We start from the raw sequence: 26,065 nt of genomic DNA on the forward strand, positions 1-26,065 counted from the left end.
ATCTCTGAGGATTAGTCCTTCAAAAAGATACTGGGAGGTAGTATTCCCAGGGGGAAAGAGGACACATAAACCTGTGCTGGACCTAATGGAGAGCCAGATAGGGAAGCGAGGGGGCTGGAATAGACTGGGGCACCTTTCCTTGGATACATTCCAGGACTCCTTCCCTCCTCCCCATCTTGTGATGATGGCAGTTGGTGGTAGTGAGAAAGTGACCTTATGGTGAAATGAGTGGTGTGCAGAAGGAAAAAGATCTTTGGTTAGTTTTACATCCCTAAGGTTCATTCTAGGACCAAGGTACACTTCTGATGGACATTGTTCTTTTGTCAGGGATCCTACAGGCCTACCAGGTTTCTGATGTCTCTTTATACACAGAGAGGGTGACCCTATGATTTCCACACCTGTGGCTATTGAGCCAGCAATAGGGAGGTGGCTTTTTTCCAGCCGTTGTGATGCCTTATAAAAATCTCCTTGCAACTTTGATGTTGCTGCTTTGTTTCTAATATTCTTTTTTAAGGACTAGGGTAGCTTTTGTCCTTTCCCAGAGATCTTGCTCAACTGGGACAGCATGATAAGATGAAGGACTAGCAGATAAACACAACCAGCAATTTTGACCCAAGGCAGAATCAGATTGATTAACGAGGCTTTGACCTAATTCCAGTATCCTTGACATGTAATTCCCTTTTTTCAATTGTTGCAGGGGTCCGTTCTCTCTTTCTCCCGTACGCTCCCACAGAGAGGGCCTCCTCGGGGTGCCATCAGCCAGACAATGTAGGCTGGTGACCCCCAGGGGGAGAGCCTTCTCTGTGGGGGCACCTACCCTCTGGAATCAGCTCCCCCCAGAGATAAGGAGAATCCAAGACCTCAGTGCCTTCCGTCGCGCCCTTAAAACCCATTTATTTAAACAAGCCGGGCTGGCTTAAGATGAAATTTTTAACTGTTTTTAAATGTTTTAAACGTTTTTAATTGGTAAATGAGTTTTAATTGGGCCAAATTTATATATCTTTTAATTGTTTTTAATATTTGTTCTGTATGTTTTTTAATCTGGCTGTACACTGCCCTGAGTCCTCAGGGAGAAGGGCGGTATAGAAATCCAATATAAAATAATAAATAAATAAATAAATAAATAAAATAAATAAATTCCCCCCTTTACCGGGATTGTCAATTGTTTGACATTAGGTCTTGGAGTCGGCTCAGGTCTAAAGTAACGACCCCACCTACTGATGATACGTTGTTGGCGGGAGCGGACTTGACCTAAAGTGTCTCTACTTAGTGACCTGATGCTGGTCAGTTCCTTGGGGTTCTCAACATTTCTGGATCCTTTCTCATGGACAAGGGGGATTTCTCGGGCAGTCTCACAATGGTGGAAACTATTGTTCGAGATATTATCACTTAATAGACCTTTAGCTAATAGTACCCAAAGCCATAAATAAATCATAATGACCTAATTCCTACACTCACAAGGCCTTAAGAGTGCAAGACCCATAGTTATATGCCGCCCTTCTCCGGAGACTCAGGGCGGCTTACAATGCGTTAAGCAATAGCCTTCATACTTTTGTATATTTTACAAAGTCAGTTTATTGCCCCCAAAAACTGGGTCCTCAATTTACCTACCTTAGAAACGATAGAAGGCTGAGTCAACCTTGAGCCTGGTGAGATTCGAACTTACTAATTGCAGATAGCTGGGGTTAAATTACAATGCATTAGTCTGCTGAGCTATCCAGGCTCCTGTCCATAGAGCTTGATTTAGTGCATACAATTCACAGGTTTGAGCAGACCAATTTCAAGGCAAACCCCCTGCTTCCAGGATCTCTTTAGTGTGTCCATTTATAATAGCATATCCATTTTTCCGTACTCCCTTCTCCACCCTAGAGGAACCATCTATAAAAATTGCTTCTCCTTTCTCCAGGGAGTGTTCCTCCAAATCAGGTCTTATTTTTGTTTGTAAATCAATTACTTCAGCACAATAATGTTCTAATCCATACTGATCCATTGATCTGGTGTTGGCTAAGAACTGTGCTGGATTCAAATTGTGATCTGTAGTTAAAATCAAGTCTGTCTGCTGCATTAAAATTGTTTCATATTTTAGAATTCTGGAATCAGTTAACCACCGCCCCGCTTTTTGCTGAAGAATGGTTCTGACTTGATGTGGGGTGCTTACAATAAGGGCTCCCCCAAAGGTCAATTTCCTACTTTCTTGGACTAATATTGCAGTAGCAGCAATTGCTTGAATACATACTGGCCATCCCCTTATTACTGGGTCCATTATTTTTGACAGGAATGCCACGGGTTTCTTTTGTCCTGCCCAGTCCTGAGCCAACACCCCTTGTGCAATTCAATTTTCTGTGTTTACAAAGAGATGGAATGGCTTTTCCAAATTTGGTAAACTTAATACAGGAGTTGGTTAAAGCTTGTTTCAAATTTTCAAGGCTTCCTCTTTCGTGTCCCTCCCATTTCAAACTCCAAAGTTCAGATTCAATTAATTTTGCATACAGGAGTTTGGTAAAATCAGCATACCCATCAATCCAGAGTCTGCAGTATCCAACCAAATCTAAGAATTTCCTTAATTCTTGCTTGTTTTTAGGTAGAGGCTGAGACGCCACCCCTTCTATTCTATCAGGAGTGATTTTCCTACTCCCTTCATTAATTAAGTGTATTCTAATGCTTTTTCCACTTAATCTGATCTCTGTCAATTAAAAACACCACTTCTTCCCATTATCACTTGGTTCCACTCTCACATTCTTTTCTTCCTTCCATCAATTCTACTTTCTCTAACTCCTTCTTCTTATAACACTAAACATTCAATTCCTCCTACCACTGCCATCCTGACTTTCAAGTCAGCACAAGTCTGTGCAGACCAACTTAAAGGCAACTTTCTGGCTTCACTAAAACTTCCTCTCTCCCTTCTACTATTGTATATCCATCTATAAACAAATTAGCTCCTCCTTCGAAAGGAACAACTTATGCTGCTAACAAATAAACAAACAAGCAAACAAACAAACAAATAAATAATCAAACGTGCCATAGGATAGAGCACCTTGTCTGCTAAGTATGCAAAATGCACGCAGACATAAAGACATAAAAGAGTAAGAAAAACAACTTCAAAAATAAAACAAACAATCTAAATGAGGTATTTTGGATCAATGTTCTGAAATATATTTGGATCAAACTTTAGCATTAATTCTCTGCCTTTAGTAAAATGCAAATCAGATTCAAAAAAATCTTTCAAAATAATTTCTTTTATATAGGTTTAATTAAGCATTTTAAACCTCAAAAATTTCCAGAAGGAAAAAGAAAATCAAAATTGCATTCCGAGCCAAAAACAGTGAAACTGCAAAGGCAGGTATCAGATATCACCCTTTACCCTGCCTTTCTCAGGCTGGTTCAGCAGAGAGAGAAAAATGGTGAAAAGAACAAAAGCCCGCAGCCCCCCTTTTCCTGCTTCTCTCCTCCAAGGGAAGTTGGGGGGTGAATACAGGGAGAAAAAATGTTTAAACTACATAGAATTGTCACCTCCTTTCACCTCTCAGCATCCTTTCAACAACACAATGCTCTGCATTTCTCTCTAGCCTCAACAACTCACAGACATTTTCCACAAATTTATCTCCCACATCCTCAACACACATGCATTCACAGGTCTCAGGATCACTTCACTTTATCACTCCTTATGAGCTTTGGGACATCTCACACACACACATTCACATTTGTACTGCAATCAGACATTTTGTATAAACCAATTTCACATACAAAAATTTCATTTAATGCTTCCTCCATGCAAACCAATCATAATTATTTCAGGGAGCTTTTTCACAAGCCAATGAGCTCCATTTTCTAAATAACTTTTTGTGTACTGTTGTTAGAGGGTCTCATCCTTCCTGCAGGTTTGGAAATGATTACATACACATACACACACATACCATCAAATATTTCCAGACCTGTGGAGGTTGTTTTTTTGTTTTTTGTTTTAATTTTATTTCCTTGGGCAACCTATAGCTTATTCTTAAAGCAGCGGGAAAACTCAGAGAGCAGTTTAAATCATAAATATGATTGTGGGCCCTAACTACTTTCCGTTTCCCACAGCTCCAAGCCCAAGCTTACTTAATTTGCTGGCCAGCCAAACATATCACACACTCTATCATTATAGATGCACATCAACAAAATAATTTTTAACAGAAATCACATCAAATTAATCAATTCAAATTATCTGAGTCTTCCCATTTAGACAGGCTTTACCTTTTTATTACCCGCTAAACCCTAGGTGGGAAGAACAATAAACAATTTCTTGTTTATTCTTAGTTCTTTCAGAGTTCTCTGGATCTTTTTCCCTAGGGCTCCTTCCAATTTCTGCAATTTTCTCCTGATGTCCATGGCACTTTGACTGATAAATCGTTCATTTAACAGGTATCTATTTTCTGGATCTTCTATATTTATCCCAGTATGGATCTTATAGGATTCTACCTGTCTAGTCAAGAAGGCCTCAGGACTCTCATCCTTTTCTTGGTGTAGGGTGGTGGTTTTGGCATAATTAACGGGACCTTTTGCTGCTTCCCTTAAACTGTTTATGCATAGGAGGCGGTAGGCAGCTAATAGAGTTTGGTCTTGGTTAACATTGGGATCCCAATTTGGATTTACTTCTGCAGCTGCTTCGGCTTTTTGCACTGCATTGGCATTGTCTGGATACATACGGGACAGGACCTTTTCCTTAGCGATTTTAAATTTTTCTCTGTCCTCTAGGGAGAGTAAGGTATTTAATAATTGCTGGATGTCTCCCCATGTGGGTCTATGAGTTTGCATTATTGTACTGAATAGATCCACTATTTCATTGGGCTTCTTGCTAAATGGGCCATATTGCTGTTTCCAATTAAGTAGATGTGTAATTGTAAATGGCTGATATTGAAGCAAGGGACGAATGATGGGCAGTCCCTGGGCATCAGTTCCATGACTCAAAATCTCCCTCAAGGGGGCCAGAGTCTCTGTCTTCTTTAAACTTGTCTGTCTTCAAGTTCGGGAACTAATGGGTTTAGATTCTTCTTCTGTTTCTTCTTCCCCCTCACTCTTAACTTCCCTTTTAACTTGCTGTTGGTGTTTCTGGGGCTGGATGGTTCTTGGCACCACATCCTCTGGCAAGGGTGGATAGGGGTTTCGTCTTGGGGGCACGGGATGTGGTGCATAAGGGGGAGGGCGACTAACATCTTCCTCATCCTCCTGACTGAAAACTTTGGTTTTAACTATTTTTCTGTTGGTCTTATGTTTCTCTTTCATCATACACACTTTCACACATTCCATCTGACATTCCTTAAGCCAAGGGGGAGATGCCTTTTGAGCAATCTGCCACTGATCACTAAAGGCACTCTTAAAATTGGCTAACATGCATTGTAACCGTGTCCTGGGGACACTATTACGACCACCCATCCTAACAACACTATCGCTGACTCACGGCGCCTGAAACTTGAAGGTCACCAATGAGAACTGCAACAGTTTAACCACCCACACAATCCTAAGGAGACTTGAACTCCTTATTGGAGACTTTAGGACGCCACCTTGTCTCCTAGGGGGGTGATCAGGCCCCCTCTTCCACCACTAAATTGGTGGGTTAGTTTGACCTTGATAACGAAAGAAGGTGGATTATAATAAAACTTAAAATTGGAATAATGACAATTTAGAAACAACAAGATGGTGCAGGAACTAATTGAAATGATTAAAAGGATGTGTATATCACTCAAAGTGGAATTAAATGAAATGATTACAATGATGCATGGAAAACCTAAACCGGATGAACTAGAAATTGTGTTAGAACATACCCAAGTGGAGAAAGAAACTATGAATGAGAAGCAAGAAAGTGACATTGAAGAGAAAGACAAAGGCATTGACTATGAAAAATCAAATGATTATGTGGGGAGTAACAAAGAAAAAAAGAGGAGAACTGGGAGAAAAGGGATAATATTAGGAATAAAGGTGAACTTTAAAGATTACATTGGGATTAACAATGACAAAAATAGAGAGGGTAGAAAGAGACAAGGAGAGAAAGAAGGGGAGAAGAGAAAAAATATAAAAAATTCAAATGATTACACTGGGATTAACAGTGGGAAAATAAGAAAGATGAAAAGGGGAAGGAGGAGACCAGCTAGAAATACAGAGCAAATTAGGAGAGTAAAGAATTTTAAAATTAGGGGGGGAGGGAGGGGAAAAAGAAAAAAAAATAAGAAAATGGGATGAAAGGAGAAGCTGTTGGAAAGGAAAAAGGGAAACATGTTTTAGATATGTAGAATTATAAATGAATTGAAGTAAGATTTATAAGTATAAATGAATTTTAGTAAGTTCAATATATGAGATTGTAATACTTGAAATGCTTTTAATTGTAATAATGGAATTTTACTGCGAAAAGAGATTAATGGATTATTAATAAAAGGAGAAGGGAAAGGGAAAAGTTGAAAATTAACTCTGTTTAAATTATATATAAAGCAATGGAAAATTATTTAGAATTATAAATAAATTGAAGTAAGATTTATAAGTATAAATGAATTGTAGTAAATTCAATACATGAGTTTGTAATATGTGGAATGTCTTTAATTGTAATTATGGAATTCAGCTAAAGCATTTGAAATTATATTGTATTGTGATGAAGAGCTGTAGATAATATATATTTGAAAAAGCAGTGGAAAAGTGGGTTTACTTTAAAAAACAATGGGAATTGAGAAATAGAAACAAATGAAGAAGATGATAAAGGGGACTTCCGGTTTGCGAGCTTCGGCGACGGCGGTGATTTTCTAAAGACCGCCAGCCCCGCCGCCTGTAGAGCCGCCCCGCGAACGAGGAGCGGCTCGAAAACTCCGAAATCTTGAAGATTGTAGGAGCAGAGACAGCAGGGTACAGGTTGAGCCCCTGTAACCCCCCCAGGGAATCGCTTCTGGGGGTGAAAACAGGAGCGGCTCCCTTCCAACCTGCGGAGACTCCGGGCGGCGTGGGACGATTCTGCCTTCAGCAGAACAAGCCGATAGCAGCAAACTTTTAAAGTGAGAGGAACTAATTCTAACAAATAGCGGAAATATCAACTTGAATCCAGAAACCTGAAAATTGCAAGTATTAGTGCTTTATTGACTTTTTAAATCAAAGAGAAAGTGAGCGAGTGAAAGTGATTTGAAAAAATATGGCGTCCAGCACTTGAGTTAACGAGCTAGTGAAAGTGGATTTGCGAAGCCTCTCTGCTTTGCTACAAAGTTGAAAAGTTGCTACAAAGTTGTTCTACCTAAAGGAAAAAAAATTTTTTTGCTAAAATTTGACTTTGCTTTACTTTAGTTTTACTTGATTAAATCTGGGGGACTTTTTTAGAAGTTTCTGTGGAAGAGGGAAAGGAAAAAGAACTTCCCTCTTTAGAAAAACTAGCTTACGTGGCACGATGGCTTCAAAGAAGCAGGAAGGGAAGGCATCAGGGGGGGGATCCCCCACACACAAACATCAAACGCAACTTCCCCCTGCTCAACAGCTACAAACTCAGAAAAAAGAACTTGATGTGGGAGATTTAAAAGAATTTATTTCTAAAACTTTGGATGAAAAATTTCAAGAATCTCAACAGGAAATAGATCATAAACTTCAAAAATCACATGAGGAATTTTTGCAGGAAATTAATGAAGTTAAAGATATGGTGAAACAGAATCAAAATATGGTGACCAAAAAAATATCAGAAGTGGCGTCTGGCCTGGCAAATTTTATTGGGAAAGTTGATTTTAAAGTTGAAGAACTCAAATTAGAAGTTAATGTTAGGATGAAAGATAATGACTATAAAATTGAAGAAGCTGACAATAAAATGCAGAGAATTGAAGATGAGATTGTCATGATACAATTCCGGGCGATGGAATTTGCCATACGGCTTCGGGGAATTCGAGAGGAGGAGAGACAGGACTTGAGACAAGTTTGCTCTGAAGCCCTGGCTAAGATTTTACAAGTTAATCCTGATTTGGTATTTCATAAAATAGATAAAATTTACAGAGTGAACTCTTGGGTGGCCAGACAAAGACAACTGCCTAGAGATGTGGTCATATACTTTACTGAGAGAGAAATTAGAAATGAAATCCTCCAAAAATCTTTTCACACCTCTGTACAAGTGGGGGGCTCACGACTTGTAATTTTTAAAGAATTACCTCCTAAAATGCTGAAAGCTAGAAAAGAATTTGGTTTTCTTGTTAAGGAATTGAAAGACTTACAGATACCCTTCCGGTGGGATGCACCAGCTGGGATAATTTTTAGATATAAGGGAGAAGGATATCGATTGAATACCGTGGAGAAGGCACAACATTTTTATAGTACTATTCTTAAGGAAAGAACACCATCTCCACGTACATCTACAGTTTTGGAGATTAAGGAGAGTCAAGAGAGGCAATTGGAAGAACAGTCTAAGCAGGAATTAGAAAATGTGCAAGGTGCAGAAGGAGGTTTTCTGAATGAGCCCTTGCTGGATTCTTCTCCAATTTTGGATTTGATTCAGTTGACTGAAGTTAAAGATCAACGTATAACCAGAGCTCAATCCAAGCTACTTAAACAAAAGCAACAACAACAACAGGAAAGACAAGACAAGAAGGCAGCTAAGAGTACCCCACAAGAGAGTGGAGCTATGGGAGGAGCAAGATCGAAGCTCTTGGATGAACTTCAAATATTTTGCTCTGCGCTCCAGAAACAGGCTGATGACCCTTAAGTGTCTATCTTGGAATGTTAATGGGTTGAATTCAGCACAGAAAAGGAAGAAACTATTTACATATTTGAAACAATTTAATAATGATATAATATGTTTACAAGAAACGCATATTACAACTCAAGATCAGAAATATTTGATAAATTCAAAATTAGGAGTACATTATATATCTTCAACTTCGCAGAAAAAGAATGGTGTGGTCATTTATGTAAATAAAAAATTAACAGCAAAAGTTATAGAAGTAGATCAAGATGGTAGGTTTGTAGCAATTGAATTGCTCACAGCAAATGGTCAAATTCTTTTGATTGGAATTTATGCTCCCAACCAACAACAGGATTATTTTTACAAGATGTTACATACTAAAATATTGCAATGGGACTATAGATCTATTTTACTTATGGGAGATTGGAATGGAGTAATTGATTCTAAATTAGACAAAAAGAGCTTGGCAAAGTCTAGAATTAGACTACCGCAGACCTTTTTTGATATGAAAGAAGATATGGAACTAAAAGATGTTTGGAGAATACATAACCCAAATGAATTGGATTACACTTTCTTTTCCGATAGACATAGATCCTTTTCTAGGATTGATTTTATCCCGTTGTCAAATGATCTACTTGTTAAGACAAAAAGAACAAAGATTTTTCCAAGAACTTTGACTGACCATAGCCCTGTATGGATAGAAATTGAGATGGATAAGGTTGAGAGACGTTCTTGGAGATTAAATGAGAACTTGTTTAGATATGAAAAAAATACAATAGAACTTAAAAAGCATTTGAAAGAATTTTTTGAAATAAATTTGAATAAAGGTACCCCAATTGAAATTGTTTGGGACGCTAGTAAAGCTTATATGAGAGGGGTACTTATCTACATGAATTCTAAACATAGACTGTTCCGACAAAAGAAAAGATCTGAGTTGGAAATGGAAATAAAGAATAAAGAACAGTTACTTATTAAAAACCCAACAGATGAAAGAATACGAAGTGCTATAAAACTTTTGAAAGACCAATTTCAAATGCTTATGGCGGAATAAGTCGCAACAAGTTTACAATACGCGAAGCACAATACATTTTGCAATGCTAATAAACCGGGCAGATGGTTGGCTTACACACTGAGGAAAAAACAAAGTATACGGACTATTGATAGTATTGACATTGGAGGGAAAGAAATTTTTCAACAAAAATTAATTAAAGAAGCTTTTGTGGATTATTATACTAAATTATATGCCAAAGAAGAGGTGCAGAATGGACTTATAGAAAAATATTTAAAGGATAAGAGAGTTACAAAAATTACTGATCAACAAAAAGAAAGAATGAATTATCCTATAACAGAAGAGGAGATAATAGCAGCAATTAAGCAGCTAAAAACAGCCAAAGCTCCTGGCACGGATGGTTTGACTGCAGTGTATTACAAAACTTTACAAGCGGAAATGGTGGGACAACTTAGAGATTTATTTTGCAATATTCAACAAGGGGGTAAAATACCCCCATCTTGGACAACTGCTTATATATCTTTGATACCAAAGGAACAAGTTGGTCCTAAAAAACCAGAGAATTACAGACCAATATCTCTTTTGAACACAGATTATAAAATTTATGCGAAGGTATTAGCCAACAGGTTGATGCCAGTAATCCAAAAAGTGATTCATGAGGACCAAGCGGGATTTATTGAGGGCAGATACATGAAGGACAATGTAAGGCAAGTAATAGACTTATTGGAATATCTTGATAAGAATAAACAGATTTCTGCAGTGCTGGTTTTTCTGGATGCGGAGAAGGCCTTTGATAGAGTGGATTGGAACTTTCTACTAAAGACTTTAAAAAAGATGGGCTTTGGGGACCAATTTATACAGGCGATTTCAGCAATTTATCAAGAGCAAAAAGCACAGATTATTATTAATGGAAGTTTGACGACAGAGTTTAAAATTGAAAAAGGAACAAGACAGGGATGTCCGTTGTCCCCACTTCTATTTATTTTAACATTGGAAGTCTTGCTAAATACAATACGGGACTCAAAAATTTTGAAAGGTATAGTGATAAGGCAAGAGGATTATAGAATAAAGGCATTTGCAGATGATCTGGTTGTTACCCTATCACAACCAATGGAATCAACAATCCTGATGAACGACATTATACAAGACTATGGTAGAGTTTCAGGTTTTAAACTGAACTCAAAAAAGACTAAAATGATAGTTAAGAATATGACACAAGATCGTAAACATGAGCTTGAAAGGAGGGCAGGTTTTGAAATTGTACCTAAGGTAAAATATCTTGGAGTTCAGGTTGCAGAATCAAATATGAAATTGTTTCAAAATAATTATGAGGTGTTGTGGCGAGAGGTTCAGAAAGACATGGAGACTTGGAAAAAGCTGCAACTGTCTTTACTTGGAAGAATAGCAGCAGTTAAGATGAACATTTTGCCAAGATTTCTGTTTTTGTTTCAAATGATTCCGGTGCTTAAAAGTGATAAACAACTGAAAGTTTGGCAGTCTGGTGTGAATAAGTTTGTCTGGAACGAGAAAAAGCCGAGAGTGAAATTGAAAATTATGCAAGATGTTCCAGAAAGAGGAGGCCTTAAACTCCCAAACCTACAGTTATATTATGATGCAGCAGCTTTAACTTTAACAAGTGATTGGTTTGGAAATAAAAAGGCTGGAATATTGAATGCAGAAAGTTTTGATCTTGAATTTGGATGGCATGCCTACTTATTTTATGATGATAAAGTTGATAAAGTATTTAAAAGGCATATACTCAGAGATTCTTTGATGAGAGTTTGGAAGAAGCACCGACTCAAATGGGATTATAAAATACCGCTATGGCTGGATCTTGGTCATACCTTGTGGAATACAAATATAATGTCACTCGGGGGGGTTTTATACAAAGAGGTTCTTTTTACAGATGCGGGCAGATGGCAGCTGAAGACATTGCAGACACTGTTGGACGAAGGGATTAATTTAACCTGGTTACAATATAATCAATTACAAATGAGATGGAAAGAGGACCAAAAAACTGGTATTATACTGCATGAGGAAGAATTAGTTAGACATATAAGAGAGAAAGGTCCAATGCATATTAAAAGGCTTTATAATGTTTTGTTAGAAAGGGACTCAGAAACTGAATTAGTTAAAGATTGTATGATTAAGTGGGCACAAAATTTTGAAGAACCAGTGATGTTGGAAACATGGGAAAAAATTTGGGTTCAGAATGTTAAGTTCACACAGTCGCAGAATTTGAGGGAAAATTTTTATAAAATGTTTTATAGATGGCATTTGGATCCTAAAAAGTTGTCATGTATGTACCCTAATGTTCAGCCAAAATGTTGGAGATGCGAATGTTTGGATGCTACGTATTATCATGTATGGTGGACCTGTAGGAAAGTTAAGGCTTTTTGGATAAAAATTTGGTGGGTCATGCAGAATGTTTTGAAGAAAAAAATTCAATTTTCTCCACAATTGTTTTTATTGGGTATAGTTAAGGGTTTTACACGGGGTGAAATAAAACTAATATTGTATATGATAACAGCAGCAAGATTGTTGATAGGTAAATATTGGAAGAATGAAGCTTTGCCTACTATCGAGGAATGGACTTTGAAGATGGCCAGTTTTGCAGAGATGGCGAAGATTTCAGCGTATTTAAAAGATTGTTCACAAGAGACTTATGAATGGGAATGGAAAAGGTGGATAGAATATGTTCAGAACAAATACCAAACTAGAAAGTATCAAATAGCTTTTATTTGAAAATAATGTATTAGAAATATTTTAATGTAAAGAGACAAAGAGGAAAAATTATATAGGGGGAGGGATGGGTTCAGGTTTATATATTAGTGTTATTAGTTATGAGTATGTAATAGGGAAGTCTGGGGGGGGAGGGTTAGGGAGGGTTAGGGAGGATGGGAAGTTTGGGGAGGGAGGTGGGGGGGTGAAAAAAGGGGTGAAAATGTAATTGTAAAACTTTTGCAATAAAAAAAAAAAAGAAAGAAATAGAAACAAATGAATTTAATGATTGATTTATTTATTTATTTATTTATTTATTTATTTATTTATTTAATTTGATTTATATGCCGCCCTTCTCCGGAGACTCAGGGCGGCTTACAATGCTTTAAGCAATAGCCTTCATTCTTTTGTATATTTTATACAAAGTCAGCTTATTGCCCCCACAAACTGGGTCCTCATTTCACCTACCTTAGAAAGGATGGAAGGCTGAGTCAACCTTGAGCCTTGGAGAGATTCGAACCAGCAGAAATTGCAGGCAGCTGTGTTAATAACAGGGTGCACTAAACCCTTGTACTTATTTATTTATTTATTTATTTATTTATTTATTTATTTATTTAATTAGATTTTTATACCGCCCTTCTCCTACTGGACTCAGGGCGGTGAACAGCCAAGAATAAAAACATCACATACAAAATTTAAGATTAATTTTAAAAGAATTAAACAAGTTTTGGCCCAATATAAAATTTAAAACACCCCAACTAAAATCAATTAATAATTAAAAATATCTAAGGGGGGGGGATCAAGCCAGCCCAGCTTGATGAAATAAAAAAGTTTTATTTCATATATATATTTAAGTGAATTGTAGTAAGATATCTGATTGTAGTATTTGGATAATTTAATAAAGGAAAGAAATGGAAAAGAGGGAAGGAAATGGGTTATATATGTAAAATTGTATGAATATTAATATCTGTGATTGGAATAATGGAATTTAGGGGAAACACTTGAAATTGTATTATGTGGTGAAAAGGGAAAAATTGAAAAATATCTGAACAGGATGATTTAGAGTTAGGTTTAGGTATTAGAAAAATGATTGATTTTAAATTAAAGGGTTTGAACTTGGAGAAAGCAATGAGAGGAGAAAAAAGAAAAATTGACTAAAATTAGAGATTAGGGCGAATGGTAATTGTGGTTATATATAAGAAGAAACAAGAAAAATAAAATAAAAATTAGAGAGAAAATATTATGGCAAAAAGTGAAATATATAAATTGTGTTGGAGATAACTAAAAGTTGTACAAATATGTGACTCGGCCATGTTTGTTTGTTTGTATGTTTGTTAAAAAATAAAAAAAAATTATAAAAAAAAATTATTGCATGCAGAAAAAAATTGTTTTCTCTGTAGCAGTGCATTGATTTCATAAATGCAACACACCATTGTTTTTTTTATACATAGCATAAAGGTAAAATATTATATATGCAGTATTATCTTTATATTAGATGTCAAAAGTGTTTTGTGGCTACCAGTGTTTTCTTTTCTGTGGGAAACGGGTCCAAATGGCTCTTTGAGTGTTTAAGGTTGCAGACCCCTGCTCTAGGTAATTGGAACAAAGGGTAAACCTTATATAAACTGTACAACATAGTATTAATGGAAAATTATTATTTATTATATTATACCCCACAATTCCACCCTTTTTCTTTTTACTTGAAATTTTCCACAAATTTATATCCTTCAAATCCTCGCAACATTATTTTGGCCCTTTTAGCATCTTCTTTGTCTGTGGGAACTATTTTTGTCAACATCATGTGCCTAAGCTTTTGCTGACCTTTTTGAAATATAGTTTCTGTGCAACTTGAAACAATACTTGGCAAGCATTGCAGACAGCAACCATACAATTCACTCCTACAATCATTATTAGTAATAAAAACCTGATCCCTGTTTTAGTCCAATCTCTAAGATTTGGAAATAGATTACTAAGAAAATTAAAAGGATACCAAGAAGCTTTCCACTGTTACTTGTTGCTTTGTATCAATTGCTTCTTTCATTCCATGTAAGGTTTTATTAATACGAGGTTGGTAATCTGACATGTATACACAGCAATGGCTTGTTATCACAGCATACACCTCATCCTTTTGGCTAATAACATATCTAAGGCCTCCCTGTTCTGTAAAACTACACTTCCCATTTCCCCTTGTAAAAGTATATATTAATACTATTTTCCAGTACCAAGTCATTCTTCCAAATCTTTCCAATCTATTGTTGTTGTTAGTTGCAAAATCGTGTCTGACCCATCGCAACCCCATGGATAACGTTCCTCCAGGCCTTTCTGTCCTCTACCATCCCCCAGAGTCCATTTAAATCACGCTGACTGCTTCAGTGACTTCATCCAGCCACCTCATTCTCTGCCGTCCCTTTCTTCTTTTGCCCTCAATCGTTCCCAGCATTAGGCTCTTTTCCAGTGAGTCCTTCCTTCTCATTAGGTGGCCAAAGTATTTTGAGTTTCATCTTCAGGACCTGACCTTCTAAAGAGCAGTCAGGGTTGATCTCCTCTAGGACTGACTTGTTTGTTTGCCTTGCAGTCCAAGGGACTTGCAGGAGTCTTCTCCAGCACCATATTTCAAAGGCCTCAATTCTTTGATGCTCAGCCTTCCTTATGGTCCAAATTTCACAGCCATAAATTGCAACTGGGAAAACCATAGCTTTGACTATATGCAATTTTGTTGGCAGGGTGATGTCTCTGCTTTAGTATGCTGTCTAACTTTGCCATGGCTTTCCTCCCCAGGAGCAAGTGTCTTTTAATTTCTTGGCTGTAGTCCCCATCTGCGGTGATCTTGGAGCCCAGGAAAATAAAATCAGTCACTACCTCCATTTCTTCCCCATTTATTTGCCATGAATTGAGAGGGCCAGGTGCCATGATCTTAGTTTTCTTAATGTTGAGTTTCAAGCCAGCTTTTGCACTCTCCTCCTTCACCCGGATCAAAAGGCTCTTTAGTTCCTCTTTGCTTTCTGCCATTAGAGTAGTATCAACTGCATATCTGAGGTTGTTGATATTTCTCCCGGCAATCTTAATTCCAACTTTTTTTAAAATTTAATTTATATGTCGCCCTTCTCCGGAGACTCAGGGCGGCTTACAATGCGTTAAGCAATAGCCTTCATACTTTTGTATATTTTATACAAAGTCAGCTTATTGCCCCCACAAACTGGGTCCTCAATTTACCTACCTTAGAAAGGATGGAAGGCTGAGTCAACCTTGAGCCTGGCAAGATTCGAACTTACTTTAATTGCAGACAGCTGGTGTTAAATTACAGTGCCTTGTCTGCAGAGCTATCCAGGCTCCTCTCTGAACTTGTGATTCATCTAGCCCCACCTTTCTCATGATGTGCTCTGCATATAAGTTAAATAGGGAGGGTGACAGTATATCAAACTCCTTTCTCAATTTTGAACCAATCAGTGGTTCCATATCCAGTTCTCACTGTTGCTTCTAGATCCGCATATAGGTTTCTCAAGAGACAAATAAGATCGTCTGGTACTCCCATTTCTTTGAAAACTTGCCACAATTTGTTGTGTCCACACAATCAAAGGCTTTATCATAATCAATGAAGCAGAAGTAGATGTTTTCTGGAACTCCATGATCCAGCATATGTTGGCAATTTGATCTCTAGTTCCTCTGCCTCTTTGAAATCCTGCCTGTACTTCTGGTAGTTCTCAGTCCATATACTGCTGGAGCATAGCTTGTAGGATTTTGAGCATAATTTTGCTAGCATGTGAAATGAGTGCAATGGTGCGGTAGTTTGAACATTCATTGGCATTGCCCTTCTTTGGAATTGGAATGTAAACTGACCTTTTCCAATCCTGTGGCTACTGTTGAGTTTTCCAAATTTGCTGGCATATTGAGTGTAGCACTTTTACTGCATCATTTTTTAAAATTTTGAATAGCTTAATGTCGAGCCCCGGATGGGTCTCGCCATTGTTGGGGAGGAAGATGAGAAGGGGCTGAGTGGCTGTAAACTCTGGTGACATGCTCCCTGCTGTTTGGAGGGACCTTGCTGCTCAAGCACAAAAGAAACGAACGCTTTCATCGGAGCTCGGTGGAGCATAAAGCTTGCGAATGGCGCCTCCTTGTGACATAACAGAAGCACGCCCTATCGTTGAGCAAGCTACTGGGAAGGGGTGTGTGGTGTTAACTGTTTGATTGCCAAATGGTAAATTGCTTGTTACTAAGTGTATAAAGAGCGCTACACAGCGGCTGCGTGTAGCGCTAACTTTAAATGTCGATGCCGGCTTGTGCCTTATTCCTGCCTGTGTTGCTGTGCTTAACCTGATTAAAGACGCTGCAAACCGCTTCATTTCCTTCTGGTTGTTGTTTGCTTCCAGAGCGGTTGGGTGGACAAGCCGAGAGAAAGTTAGCGCTCCCCTCAATCACCGTCCCAACCACCTTTTCTAGCGGCGTTTTGTGTGTTGGAGGCATTTCGTTATAGCAGAGGGGATGGCGCCAGGAGTCTCGGAGTTGGAGGTACCTCTAGAGGCAGGCGTGGAGGAGGTGCTTGCACCCCCTGAACAGCCGGTGGTCAGACCGAAACTGCGCCAGCTACGTGAGGAGGATTGTTGTGGACCGGCTGGTACGCAGAGTCAGAGGTTTGAGCATTCTGGACAGGCTTCCAGTGGAGACTGGTGGCCCAGTTCCACCTACACTAGTTCTAAACTGCCAACTCCTCCCCTGTTGGTTCCGTCTTTTCTTTGCACTGTTCATTTAAGAAGGCATTCTTATCCCCTCTAGCTCTTCTCTGGAATTCAGCATTAAATTGGGTGTATTTTTCTCTTTCTCCCTTGCCTTTTGCATCCCTTTTTCCCTAGCTATTTGTAAACTTGGTCAAACAGCCATTTTGCTTTCTTGCATTTCTTTTTCTTTGGGATGGTTTTAGTTGCTACCTCTTGTACAATGTTGCGAACCTCCATCCATAGTTCTTCAGGCACACTGTCTATCAGATTTAATTCATTAAATCTATTTGTCACCTCTACTGTATATTTATCAGGGATATGATTTAGTTCATACCTGAGTGACCTAGTGCTTTTCTCTACTTTCTTTAATTTAAGCCTAAATTTTGCAATGAGAAGTTCATGATATGAGCCACAGTCAGCCCCTGGTCTTGTTTTTACTGACTGTATAGAGCTTATCCACCTTTGGCTGCAGAGCATATAGTCAATCTGATTTCTGTGTTGACCGTTTGATGATGTGCATGTGTAGAGTCATCTCTTGGGTTGTTGGAAACTAGTGTTTGCTACGACCAACGTATTCTCTTGGCAAAATTCTACCAGCCTTTGTCTTGCTTCATTTTGCACTCCAAGGCCATTCTATTATTCTGGTTATCTTTTGACTTCCTACTTTTAGCATTCCAATCCCCCATGATGATAAGGACATCATTTTTTGGTGTTAATTCTATAAGGTGTTGTAGATCTTCATAGAACCAGTCAACTTCAGCCTCTTCAGCACCAGTGGTTGGGCCATAGACCTCGACTACTATGATGTTGAATGGTTTTCCTTGGATTCGAACTGAGATCAAATCACTCTGTCATTTTGGGGATTGTATCCCAGTACTGCCTTTCCTATTCTTTTATTGACTATGAAGGCTACTCCATTTCTTCTGAGGGATTCTTGCCCGCAGTAGTATACCTGATGGTCATCTGAATTAAATTCACCCATTCCTGTCCATTTTAAGTTCACTGATTCCTAAGATGTCGATGTTCAGTCTTGACATCTGTTCTTTGACCATGTCCAACTTGCCTTGATTCATGGATCTTACATTCCAGGTTCCTATGGAGAATAGATCTTTACAGCATTGGAATTTCCTTTCACCACCAGATGCATCCACAGCTGAGCGCCTTTCAGTTTTGGCCCTGACTACTCACTCTTTCTGCTGCTACTAGTACTTGCCTTCTGCTCTTCCCCAGTAGCATATTGAACACCTTCTGACCTGAGGGGCTCATCTTCCAGCGTCATGTCTTTTTTTCCTTTTGGTACTGTCCATGGGCAAAGATACTGGAGTGGGTTGCCATTTCCTTCTCCAGTGGTCACATTTTGTCAGAGCTCTCTGCTATGACTTGTCCATCTTGGGTGGCCCTGCACAGCATAGCTCATAGCTTCATTGGGCTAGGCAAGCCCCTTCGCCACGACAAAGCAGTGAACCATGAAGGGGTTCCAATCTATATCTGCTCTAATCACAATACTACTAAACCCCAACATTACAGTATTAAAATTCTCTTCTGATGTCAAACTTTTACACATTTAATCTACCCAGTCTTCCACTATTACTATATCACAAGGTTCTTTACAAGCACAAATAGGTCCACAATCACAACAATGGTAACAACAATATTCAGTGATACAGTTACAATCACAGAACCAACACATCCTGTAGAATGTGAAGTTTCACAGCTTCTTTTGGGACCTTTGGATGGAATAACATAGGCTACCACTCAGGCCAGAAACACCAAAAAGTTGCAAAATCACAAATAAAACCCATTTATACCACAATGATCACATCAGTTTTTGGTACTTTTAATTCTCAGCAGGGTTTCTCCAGGAACTAGTTTCCATTCTCTTGGTTCATCCACTGGTCCTTTCACTCTGGTGTAATGTGTCCACCCTTTTTCTCTCTTGTTTGGATTGCTGTTTCAGTTGTTAGGAGGACTTGGTACGGACTGTCCCAGGCTAGAGTAAGCTTTTCTTCATGTCAGCTTTTTATCAGTACCCAATCACCAGGCTGGAACTTGTGAACCACAAATTCGAGTGGAGGCGTTTGTGCCAGGAGACCCTTGTTCCTGAGGTAAGATAAAGAAGAGGACAGCCCAAGTATACAGTTCTTTACAAACATATCCTTAGTTTCATATTGTAGAATTTCCCCCATTCTGCCCAAGTATGGTAATCCAAACATCATTTAACCCTTTTAAATACCATACATTTGCCACATATTTGTTTAGCTATTGTAGACAATCCACAGCATCCATAAGCTTCCAAAAACAAATCACATAATGCCTTAGTCCCCCAATGACTGCCCTGATGTAGTACTCTCAAAGTCAGCATTTGCCTTCCATCAGGTAATAATCCATTTACCCCCTCCACTTTCTATGGTTCTCAATTTCTCTAACTCCTTCTCATCTATAGTGAACATTGGATTAACCCCTGTTCTTTGCACTTAACATTAAATATTCAGTTCCTTCTGCAGTTGCCATCTTGGCTTCCAAGTCAGCTAAATTATTACATTGAGTTTCTAAGAAATTTAGCAATCTCTTCAGGCAACATTAAATTGTCCAATACTTGTGTAATCAGTTCCCCATGAACTAAATCCTTCCCTTTGCTATTAATCAACCCTTGTTCTTCCCAAATTTTTCCCAAAGTGTGCACTACTCCAAAAGCATAGTTTGAATCAGTGTATTTCCAAATATTTGAATCCATCAGTCATCGACTGGCTTTTTGGTTCAAGATCACCTTCACTTGATGAGTGGTGCTAACCACCAAGTCTCCTCCAAAAGTCAATTTTCTGCTTTCCTTCACTAACACTACTGTAGTCAACACCACTTGAACACAATCTGGCCATCCTCGACAGACAGGGTCTAACATTTTAGACAAAAGTGCTACTGGCTGTCTCTTTCCTCCCCACTTCTGGTTAAAACCCCCAAGCCATTCCCTTATCCATGTTTACAAAAAAATGAAATGGTTTACTTAGTGAAGGAAGAGCCAACACAGGAGTGCTTACCAAACTCTGAGTTTGTTCAGTAATTATTTTTCTCCTCAATCCATTGTATAACATCAGGCTCTTTTTCTAACAGTTTTACATACAGGTCTTTAGTCAAAATAGCATAATTATCTATCCACAATATCCAGTCAAACCTAGAAATTTCTTTTTAGATACCCGGAGCCCTTTTTTCCTAGAAAATTTAGTAACTCATCTCTGTAACAATTCCTGAAAGGGCAGCAACTTGTGCTGCTAATAAAAAAGTACCATAGGATGGAACACCTTGACTCCTAAATATTCAAAATCAGTATGTCCTGCACACAGACATAAAGACATAAAGAAGGAAGCAAAAAGAACAGCTTCAAAAAGAAACAATATTTTTAATGAGGTAATCTGAGCCAATGCACTGAAATATATGTGGGTATGCAAGAAAGCTACTGGGCTATTGCAAAGGCTAAAGTTATGTATCAAACTTTAGTATCAATTCTGTTTTTAATAAAAAGTGAGTCAATTCAGGTTCCATTCAGATGGAAGCAAATTCTCATTTGGTAGGTTAAAACATTTACAAATCTAAGCAAAACATTCTAACCATTTCTTTTGGTTGATGACTATATAGTTTTAACAAACGTTTTAAACCTCAAAGACTTCCAGAAAAAATCAAAATTGTATTCCAGTGTCAAGTTATTGTGTCAGGAATAAATGCCTTGCCTCTGATCCAGAGCTAGAGGCAGGGGGGCTGGACAGGCCAGCCCCCAAGGTCCACCCTAACCCAATAACCCCTCCTTACCTTAGCCACGCCCAGGGGGTACTTAAGGGTCAGCCATGCGGTCCTGCTTCAGTTCCAGACTTGTACCTGTAATGACAAGATGCTTAATTAATAAACGATATCTGATTTAATAAATACCTGCTTATGGAGTTATTGGGCACAATCCTTGAACACATTTAACAATATGGTAGCAGAGGATACTCTGCTAATACTCCACAATATGCAAAGGACCACGACAGACAGGGTGAATACCAGAGCATTCACCAAGAAGATGGCAGAACGGCCTGCCCAACCCGAAACCACGCAAGGAGAGGCACCCGAGACGAGCAGCCTACTCCACCACCCATGCACCCCGGCTAGAAGCGACGAGGGGTGGAAGAAACACGAGGCCTCAAAAGGAGAAAAACACGACCTAAAAGTAAAACTCCTGGAGCTGATAGATTTGTCACAAAGCAACACCGACCTCATCACGGAACTCCGAAGCCTGGTCAAAGGCTGCGAAGCAGCGAGTGAGGAAGATGAAGACGAATCTGACTACAGCGACGAAGATGCGGTAAGGGAGGACTCCCTCCACCAGAAACCCATCAAAAAGGCCGAAGGAGACTTCGCGCCCTTTTTACGGCGGCCATTTTGGGAGGCGACGTCATCAAAAATGGCCGAACACCCACCAATAGATTCCCGAGATTTAAATCTCATGGCGGGAATCGGGGCCTACCCAAAAATAACCGGCCAAAACCACCACAAAAGACAAGAAAGCCCAAAGCCAAAACCTACAGGCACGCCTACCGAGCCCGAGGTCAACAAAGCCATCGAACTAATCGCTGCGGCCCTAGGGGATAAGATGAAACTACCGAACACACACCCCGGTGCCAGGCCAAAATGCAAAGGGGACCCTAGCACGAAGAGGACCGATGCCGGCACCCACCCTGGGGAACTGACTGCTACCGCATGGACCCAGGGCCACCCAGAGCTCCCAGGGGGCCTCCCCATAAAAACAGGACACCGGAGGCGATGGGGCTACTCACCGGACTGATGACCAGGACCAGATCCATGGCCCACGGGGCCATCCACAGGCAGGGGACGTCCATCGGCAGGCAGGGGACTCGGCCCGACACCCGGAGGCGACACCCACACAAGGTCGGGCCATCCGGGACCATTCGCAGCCCCAACGGGACTTCCGACATCCACTGACGATCCTCACCGCTTCCCGAGGCTCCAGACGATGATCCGCGACGATCCCGAGCAAGCGAGGCCGACCAAGGAGGAACCGAAGGCCCATCCGAAGACTGGGGCCTCCACCCGGGAGCTGCGGGAATGAGCTCCTCACTCCACGGCGGCTGGACAGAAATGAACCTCACGCATGCGCAATGCATCCCTATAAGTGAAACGGAACAAAACATAGAGCTACACCGACGCAAGCACATAGAGACAAGTCAGTTCAGACTTGCCACAGTCGTTCCTCTGTCTTATTGCGAGTATCCTTATGTGAGGAACCATGGACAGCGACATAATGTAAGTAATTTAACTTACAATTCAGGGACTTTGCCAAGTGACTTTCCCAAACTGAGACTAGATGGGGAGAATTTTCTGGACTGGAACCAGCAGCTCCAAGTCACTCTGCTAAAGGAAGATCTATTATCCCTAGTTATAGACCCCCCAGAAAAACCCTGGACTTTTGAACTAGATTGCATACACCACAAAGCATACTGTATTGTCATTGCCAGCATTACCCCCAGTATTTACCCCAGCATTAACCACCACTTGACTGCTCTGGAGGTAATACAGAGGATGCACAAACTATTCTACTGCCAAAGCGTAGCTAGCACCACCAGGTTATCCAGGGAATTCTACGCCACCAAACATAAAGCAGGGACCCCAATGAGCGAGCATCTATTATCACTAAACACCACCAGAGCTCAGCTGACACAAAGGGGGGAGGTCATAAGTGAGAGGACCATGATAAGCATCATTGTAAATTCTTTAGACCCCAGTTGGGACACATTTATCACTCAGATAGACAACCTAGGGTCAGGGAAACTCTCACTGGAACTACTAACAAGTAAACTAATAGCTGAAGACAACATCAGGAAAGACCGTTTACTAAGCCGCAGGGAGCAAAGACCCAGCAGAAAGGCCGAGCCACAGGGCAAGAACTACAGTAACATGGAGTGTTATTTATGCGGGTCAAGGAACCATTACAAAAGGGACTGTCCCAGAAACACAGGGGACAGGGACAGGTCACATAGAAGGGACAGACCAGAACAAAGGGCAAGGCACACTAGTGGATGCTCACCAGAGGACAGACACAGGCGTAGGGATTCCCCTAGCCCCAGGGACAGGAGAAACCACAGGGACAGCTCCAGGGAGAGGCAGACTGGATCACTGTATGGCATAGGAGATCAAGAGCGACACATAGGCCAGGACAGGGAGGAAGGCACATGGCTGTTAGACTCAGGGGCCACAAACCATACCACTCATGACCGTAACTTGCTAACCTCATTTACAGATGAAAGTTTTATTATAAAAGTGGCTAACCAGAACAATGTGCAAGTAACAGGTAAAGGCAACGCATACGTGCCAGGGATAGGAGTAGTACAAGGAGTACTATTAGTGCCAAATATACCCTATAACATCCTTGCCACCCTAAAACTAAGCAAGGACAACAATGTCGAGGTGACATTCAAGGAAGGAAAGGCACAGGTAACTAGAAGGGGCAAAAGAATAGGGAAAGTAGTAATCAGTGGGGAACTGCCATTCTTCCAATCAGTCAGGGACAAGCAGCCAGAGGTAAACAACCACCAGAAAGTTAAACCCGACAACCCAGAGCACACAAGTGGGGAAGTAGAGGGGGTTAGTCACACACACACCACTGATGATACAAGTGAACAGGGGACTCCCAAGAAAGGAAAACCAGCGATAGGGAAACCAATGCATGACAACTGCACCCACCTGTTACACAGAAGACTAGGACACATTAGTTTCCCTGTGGTGCAGAAAATGATGGAATGCTCTGAAGGTGTAAAAATAAAGGATTGTGAGAACTATCTCGAGTGTTCTATTTGTAAGAGCTCTAAATTAAAAACCAAACCAAGGCCCAAAAAGTCAGTGCGCACAACTAATTCAGTTTTCCAACTCATACATATGGACCTGGTGGGACCACTAAGGCCCTCCATCAAATACAGGAAAAGGTACTTCCTGACCATAGTGGATGATTTCAGCCGCTATGGCTTCATATACACATTAAAACACAAGAGCGAAGTATTCCAAAAATTTAAGGAATTATACGCAAGGGTGGAAACACAACATAATACCAAGATCAGACAAATAATGACAGACCGAGGGTCTGAATTTTTGTCAAGCGACTTCTCGCGATGGCTAAAGACACGCGAGATAATACACTACACGTCTTCTCCATTTTCCGCCTTTCAAAATGGCGTCGCAGAACGAAAAAATGGAACACTGTAGATCATGATGAGGTGCGCACTGGAGGATGCCAGCCTAGGGCAGCAGTTCTGGTCAGAAGCACTCATTTATTCGAATTACACTTTGAACAGGTTATGGACCAGTGTACTAAACAAAACTCCATATGAGTTAATGTACCAAAAGAAACCACAGGTGTCACACTTACACATATTCGGGGTCACAGCAGATGTGCATATCCCCAAACAACTGAGACATAAGGGAGACAGGGTATCCAGAAGACTGAGGTTCATGGGGTATGAACCAGGAACGAAGGGATATAGGTTCATAGACAACAATAACAATTTTGTGATATCACGAACTGCTGTCTTTCACGAAAACGCCAACTGGTCCAAGATACACCTCAACGAGGTGTCCCTTAGCAAGGACGAACCAGGGGATGACCAAAGGGGGATAAAGCACCAAACAGGAAAGGGTACAGAGCAGGAAAAGAGCAAACCCAGGAGACAGGAAATACCAGTGAAGGGGTGGAAAGAAAACCACCCATGCATCAAAGTGGACTCACTCACAGAGAGAGAAGCTAGGTATATGCATGACACAGAGACACCCCCCGACAGGCCAATCAGGGCAAACAGGGGTAAAAAGCCAGAAAGGTTAGGAGACTATGTGTTATCCCTCCACACTAACCAACTAACCCCCAACACATATGAGGACGTACTGAAGTTACCAGATGAGGAAAGAGAAAAATGGGAACAAGCCATGGAGAGGGAAATGGACAGCCTGAGGGAACTAAACGTATACACTCCCTCCAAAGTCCCAACAGGAAAGACGGCTATAGGCACCAGGTGGGTCTACAAAATTAAAACACTAGAGGGAAACAAAGCACTCTACAAGGCTAGGCTGGTGGCACAGGGGTTCGCCCAAAAATACCCTGATGATTACACGGAAACGTACTCCCCCACAGTCAGGGCTGAAAGCGTAAAGTGTGCATTGGTTATTGCATCACTACTTGGGTTAGAAGTATATCAATTCAACGTGCAAACCGCTTATCTGCACGCCGAGCTCGATAAAGAGATATACGTGAGAGCGCCACCTAGCCAAAGCACCAGGAAGGGAGAAACCTGGATCCTAAACCGGAGCCTGTATGGACTCAAACAGTCAGGGAAACGTTGGTACGAGTGCCTATCCAAGACATTGAAGTCTATGGGATTCTCAGCCACCTCGGCCGACAACTGCTTCTTCACCAAGAAGTCAGACAGTTCCCTCGAGTACGTTTTGATATACGTGGACGATATATTGTATATCAGTGACAAGTCTAGCAAATGTAACGACTTCACCAGTGAACTAGGAAAACATTTTACACTGAAGATACTGGGTAAGGTAGATAAATATTTGGGGGTACAAATCACAAAAACAGACAGAGGTTTCCAACTGTCACAGAAGGACAAAATTTTGGAACTTGTACATAAGTGCAACATGACAAACGCCAAGGGGTGTGAAACACCAATGCAACCAGACTTCTTGAAGGACATGTATAATGAGGCTGAGGCGTTCAAGGACAACACATTATACAGATCCACCATAGGCTCCCTATTATACATTGCGAACTGGACCAGGCCAGACATCGCCCTGCCAGTCAACTTGCTATCACGACATGTAGGCAAACCCACTGTGTACCACTGGGAAGCCATCAAGAGAGTACTGAGGTACCTAAAGCAGAGCTCCGATGCTTGCCTATCACTAGAACCCGAGAAC

The sequence above is a fragment of the Pituophis catenifer genome, unplaced genomic scaffold (genome assembly GCF_029215685.1).
Source record: "Pituophis catenifer annectens isolate HBS135680 unplaced genomic scaffold, rPitCat1.0.hap2 SCAF_4, whole genome shotgun sequence".
Classification (NCBI taxonomy): domain Eukaryota; kingdom Metazoa; phylum Chordata; class Lepidosauria; order Squamata; family Colubridae; genus Pituophis; species Pituophis catenifer.